The following is a 6,940-nucleotide window of genomic DNA, read 5'->3' as shown; positions in this document are numbered from 1 at the left end:
AACTCCTGACATAGTTTCATTTAACAAGCATTCAAGAGGTAAAACATTTTACATAAGTCCAAAAGCTCAAAACAGAGCAGAGTATTTTTCTTTCCTTTTCCATGAAACGTGACCCTTCAGATTTATCTTGTGGGCCTTCGGATAGTGAGCCTGGGAACCACTGGATAAAATGCTGCCAAAGCACTGATGACTCATTATTAATAATGTATGTGTTATATCAGTCACGAGGGCTGGTTTTTGGCCAAATAAGTGCTTTTACTTTTAATACTTTAAGTAAATGTAGCTAATAATTTAGAAATGGGGACTCTTACTTGTAGCCTAATGAAGTATTTTAACACTGTAATGCCGGTATTTTTACTTAAGTATAAGATCTGAATACTTCTTCCACCACGGGCTTAACTCATTTGTATTTTCTACACCATGTGTCATCAAATATTGCGGCCCATTCCCTTTTTTAAATACCCGCCAAACCAAAGCATGCAAACCCACTGATGCAAAATCAGGCACAGATCTAATAATCAATCAATCACTGATTTTCAGCATTACCCTCATCCTGTCTTATTATATTCTCATGGTGTTCAACCCAAGTCACGATTATGATTTAGTGTGACTATTGTGATGTAGTTATGATATTTGAGTCAGAATTATTAGATAAAAATGTATATTTTTTACTTTGTAAATTACAATTATGACTATGTGCTGGTTCTTGACTTGACTTACAATCTTATATCAATAACTAAATTACCTTATCAAAATGGTGACATTTTATGTTTTGACATACTAAATCAGAATATAGCATGAGATCATTTTTAGATTTGGTCTAATAGTATGGTATTGGTATTTTTTTAATCTTAATCTTTTTGTCACAGCATGACACATTTTGTGACTTTCTTTTTAAACTATTTAAACAAAATAAAAAAAAAAAAAAAAACAGGCTAAGAGTGTGTGTTCACTATAGATTTTGTGTGATTCTACCAGAAATGACTGAAAATACACTGGTCAATTATTTGGAACTCTATAATTAAATACAATGATCTAAATGCTTGATTATACCGACTGATCTCACCCCTTGAAATTACATGTCAGGACAGAAATCTTGCAAAATTCTCATTTGTGTCTGACAGTTGTGGTGAGTTACTCACTGTCAAACAGGATTACTCATACAAATGCATCTCTGAAAAAGGCTTAGCATCGTCAGTGCCGGTATGCTGACACCTACAAACAGGTTTTAACAGGTGAAGGTACTCCTCTACCACAGTGCCGCAGCAGATTATTCCCACGTTCAGTGAAGGCAGCATGAACAGTGCCAGAAGCTGTGCTGTTGGGAGGAGACCTGCCTCTGGGTCAGAGTAGTACAGAGGACAGGACATGCTGTGGGTTACCAGGCAAAAATGCACAGTCACCCAGTCTATTTCAAAAAACAAAAAAACAGGAGATGATTGTAATTCCTCTTTAGTTTCAGGTTGTCTCCAATGAAATTTGCTTCTGTTTTGCCTCCAGCAACAACAAACCTCTTCTGAATTTTTCAAAATGCTGAGAACAGGAAAAGTTCTGCTGCTTTGCCCTTGAGGCAGTTTGCTTTGTTAGTCTCATATCAGCCTGTCGGGAGTCGGGACTGATCCAACTGACAATTCTGAGGATCCGAGTCAGCTTGACCTCCTCCCACCAGAAACCACGGTAACAAGTCTGACCTGTCTGAGTTCAAAGTTCACTGTAGACATTGAAAATAGTAGCTGGACAAAACAGTCTGAACCCAAAGTCCACTTACTGGCTTTTTTTAGAGTTTGCAACCGTATCAAGTTTTAAATTTGAATCCAACACAGACGAAAAGTCCTAAAAGCCCTGTGAGTGAAATGGTAACAGGTACAGAGCAAACTGCACCTGCTGATGAAGACTGGATGGTAATGGTTGAAAGCACCAGAAAAAGCAGGTATGTATACCTTTAAATGCCATTGCTTGTATGCACTGTAATCTTTAACCTAAAAAATTTTGGTTTAAATGTATGTAATGATGTAACACATCAATCTATAGGTTTGAAAATCACTGGAGAAAATACAACATATAAATGGATTATAAGCTAAAGTCTGAGTTTAAACCAACAACAAACAAACAGAACATTTCTTCTCTTTCAGTGCAGTTTTATGAGTTATTATCATTATATGCTTGTTTTTAAAGACCCCCTCTGGGCACATTTTAAATCATAAAATATAGACTACTATGAATAATAATGTGTTGTCTACAAAATAAAGAAATAAAAATAAAAAACTTTCAGCCGATCGAAGTGAAAACAGCCTTCTAGTGTCAATCTGTGCACATACAACAGTCTGCATGCAAAACTGAGTAAGGAGGGACTTTAAAGTTGGTTTTGGCAAAAAAAAAAGAGGAAGAAAATGTATGAAAATTGAGCCAAAGGAAGGAAAAAATAGGAGGCAGATGAGAAATTCAATGATGGAGATGAAGTGGGATTTTTTTAGGAAGGAGGTGGAGATGTGAGGGTGGAGAGAAGCTGTACAAGGAGAATTAGTGATTGTTGAATGTGCCACAAATGGTACTTTAACAATATCTCAGTGTATAACTGATTATGGTTGTGCACTGAAAATGCCATTCAGGTAAAAGTACATTAGTATTACCTGTAAAAGTGCTCATACAATAAAATAGCTTTGCATAATGTGTAAACTGCATTATTTGTTATAATTGGTTGATTAATTCTACATTTCCATTTATTCAATTGTCAGGTGCTTTTATCCAAAGTGACAAGTGAGGGGCATCAGTAAAGCTTCAGTGCAGGAGGAAACCTTGGTGTAAGTATAGGTGCTGCATCTGTTCCATAAGTGCAAGGTGACCAAATAAAGAAGTGCAGGTTAGACATGTTAGGGTGTTTAGAAGAAGAGTTGCTCTCTGAAGAGATGAGTTTTCAAGAGATTCTTGCAGATAGAGAGAGAGGCCCATGTTCTGACAGACCTCAGGAGCTGGTTCCACCATCAGGGAACCACAGAGCAGAACAGCCTGGACTCCGACTGTCTGTGTGCAGGATGGTGATGCCGTCTGTCTGTTTGTACAGAACTTTTCAAGGCAATACAAAGTGCTGAATATGATTCATAAGAACAATTTACATAATAAGAGACACAGGCATACAAACGCATATATTAGAGACACTTGAGAACAAAGATTTAATAGGAAAATATAACAGAAAAAGGTTCAGATACAGTGTAGTGAGAGATGTGACTAAATAGGCCCAAAGTTAATTTAATAAAAGTTAAAAAGAGAACTGAGAGTTGGTGCAGTGTAATAGTTGATTAGCTTTGAGCATGGAAACTGTTATAATGTGTTTTATCAAAGTAAACCTGTCCCAGACGACCTGAGAGGCCACTTTAAGAAGATCAGGAAACTCATTGATTACTCTCACTTCCTGGATCCATCTATAGACGTGATTACTGACCTGAAACATCCAAGGACTGAATGAGGCGCTGGAAGAAACCAGATTAGAGACCAACACTAATAGCAACACTAATCACCTCTCTTAGAACAACACCGTGACCTAACAGGGCTGTTTTTAGTTGCTTCAGTGGTTTTCAGCTCTTAGCAGTGATTTATTTCACATGAACACTTCTCTGCTAAAAAGATTCAGTGAAATATTTCTGACACGTTCAAGGTCAGTCAGGTTTCTTTTTCAGGTAATAATATGGTGTCATAAAATGACGTATTATAACAGTGGATAAATCAATGAGAATTTATTTTAAAAGCTGGTTGGTATGAAAAGAATTTAACTGGATATATTGTACAAGTTCAAGCACCAGAGCTTTTGTACCAGAGTAATTGTAATTTTTTGGTATTGTGCTCAACTAAAGCCTGTTAGAGACAGAGGCAGAGACGACCCAGGAGCTGGTTTCTGAGAGGACAGTCCCTGAATTTAAAATGAAAACTGTGAATGATAAAACAGAACTGTGACAGAAAAAACTGAAATACAAAAATAGAAGTGAAGAATTAAAATTAAAGGAGAAACAAGACAACTGAAGTCCTTTGTTCTGTTTTGATTATGTAACACGATCCAATGTTTTTCACTCTCGGATCCTTCTTTGCTTCCACGGTTCAATTCTTTCATTCTCAGTTCTGCGTTCTCGTTCTCGGTTTACATTCACAGTTTCATTTTCTCATTCACAGTTTCTTGATTTTTCATCCATAGATAAACCTGTGTTGAGTTTGGTGGCAACGCTTTGACTTGGAGCTGATTTTTATGACATCACTGCCTGATGCCGTGAAACACAGGAGCGTGACTGGGTTATTCTGGGTTAAAGGGTAAAAACCAGGACTTGGGTCAAACCCACCCAGCTTGTCTTGCATCTCATAGTTAGCCAGTGGTGATTTATTTTCTAACCCAGCAGTTTATTAAGTGTAATAATCTTCAGACTGTGATGGCCCCGGGGCCTCTGTCAGGGCTTGTGTGTGTTGTGTTGTTGGTGTGTTGTGTGTCCAGGTTCCTGGTCGGGTGGAGCCAGAGGCAGTAGGTCTGATTTTCTGTTTAGCTAATTCTGCGTCTCTGTTGTTTCTCTGGCTTTAGCCCCATCTGCTATTTTTATTATTTTAGCTAAAAGAAAAAACTAATTTCTGGTAAATAAAATTCTTTAGTTTTAGTGAAACTCTCACGTATCTCTCCCTCAGTTACTACAGTCTCAGAGTTGGGGTGTAATAAAACCTAATACATTTCATTTATGTCATTGAACGAAGTCTAAACATCTCTGCTTACAGAAGTTAGTGAAGCAGTTTGGGATCAGGAGCAGGGCGTGTCTCAGCCTTTCCTCTGATCACCTGTCAAGACTAGTTCACAACAAGCTGCTCTTTCAGAGGAGCCATGATTTCTCTATAAACAAAACCTTGGTACAGCGATTTCCCAGAGTCATGTGATCTCCGGGAGTTTGCCTGGCAACCATTGGAGATGCTGCATAGAAGTTTAATGTATGCATATATATATAATGTATAATGGATGAATAATGAGTGAAGAGACTTTGGTGTTGACACCATCCTCTAGAGAGACATGGATGGGAGTCTGACCTCAGTGGTGGTGGTGGTGGTGGAGCAAAGTGCTGAGATGCTCACTGTCTGAGAGAAAGGACTAAAAACAGTGAATCACCTGATGATAGCAGAGGTTTCCATGAGAGGTGAAAAGATGACTTCCTGTTTGAATGTGCACTAAGTGAGCTCCCTCAACAAGCTGCGGCCTGAATGTGGTTTTGTTGCATCATTTGAGATAAAATCTGATGAATTCTGAGCCTCATGATTCTTTTATTATTATTGTTGTTAATCCTGATGTCACTGTGACAACTGAGTCTACTGTTGTAACAGGAACTTGACCAAACGCAACAGAAAAAAACTGTGTTTGTGTCTCTGTACATTTGTTCAAAGGTTAATGCTCACAAGTTGATTGTGAAATCCAAAGTTACAAAAGGAAAAGGGAAATTGAGAACGTGGGAAACCTATGTGCACGCTGTCCACCTTCATTAAAGATCCATATTTTACACTTTGCCTGTGTTTTATCTAAAGTGTTAATATCATAAGAAAATATATTTGTGGTTTTAAGAACCAAAAACCATCTCAGTGTAAAGAATTTGAAGTCAGCTGCTTTAACCACACTGAGGCCTTCACAGCTCTGATACGCTGCCTTCAGATGGAGATCACGGCTTTGTTTGTTTTTTTACTTTGGAAGTTGTGTGTGTGATAAGATTGACGTTAAAATGAAAGAGTGTGTCATAACACGCCTCCTTATCCTTTTCATAAAAGAGATTTTATTGTTTTTAAGTTCTTAAGTGAAGCACATTAAAGGTCCCATGTTTTACTGTTCTCCAGTTTTATCTGAAGTGTTGATCTCCATCAGAAGATTTATTTGTGGTTTTAAGAACCAAAAACCATCTCAGTGTAGTTTTACATCTCCTCTCTCAGGCTTCTCTCTGGAGCTCTAGTAACAACAGGTCAGTCAGCCAATCAGAGGAGAGGATCTGAGCCTGTCTTCTGATTGGCTTTCACAGTATTAATATAGAACCTAGACCTGCTTTATAATTAAAAAACACACGGACATCTACCTTTAAGATTTAACCTGGAGATCACAACAGGATCATGAGTGTATCACAGTGGGGAGTGGGTTTAATAACCTGTCATCTCCTGTGTTTTCCCTTTTTAATCCAACCTCTCTTCCATTTTTAGTTCTTCATGTCATCCCCTCTTTGATCACCTCCTTCTTTTACTCACCAGTGTGCACACCTCTCTCTTCTCTGGGTAGACGCTTAAAATAAATATAAATTGTAGAAACAGAATTTATTATTGTCAGATGAGAGGAAGAGACATGACAGCGACATGAAGCAAACTGGATCATTTTGGTTTGTTCCTTCAGACATTTCTGGTTTTGGCTCGTTGTGATTTGAGTCGGTGTTTGTCAGACGACAGCTACGGGTCGGTTGTTAATCCTGACACCAGCACATGTTCTCAGATGGTTGTGAAAATGGAAAACATCTCCTCCATTATTTAGTTCTTCACTGTAAAAGGAAGCAGCAGCCCATTTTCCCAAACCTCGACCTGTACCGCTGTTTGGCAAAGAGCAGGGATGTGAGTCGAGGCAGATGTAATTGGGAGCTGAATGGCCTGGTGATCTGAAGAGTGTGTGCTGTCACAGAGAGGTCAAAGGTTCAATCCCGCCAAAAGCCAAAGTGTCCATCAGCTGCTCTGTGACCCTGAGCAGGGGCACCAGCTCCAAACCTGTTCACCCTGGTATGAATATCATGTCATCTAAATGCAAATGAAGTTCTGGCTGAATGGGGAGAGGAGGCAGCATGTTCTTTGACTCATATTATTGGATGATCCTGGTGGTTCTGTAGGGAAATCACTGATTTAATTTTCTACAGCTCAGTCTCTCATCTACAGCATGTGGTCATCAATCTGAGATCACTGGTGA

This window comes from Trachinotus anak, unplaced genomic scaffold (assembly GCF_046630095.1).
Source record: "Trachinotus anak isolate AG129_WGS33_773 ecotype Australia unplaced genomic scaffold, CSIRO_AGI_Tana_v1 ptg000032l, whole genome shotgun sequence".
NCBI classification, from domain to species: Eukaryota; Metazoa; Chordata; class Actinopteri; order Carangiformes; family Carangidae; genus Trachinotus; species Trachinotus anak.
Note: the sequence above shows the minus strand (reverse complement) of the source record.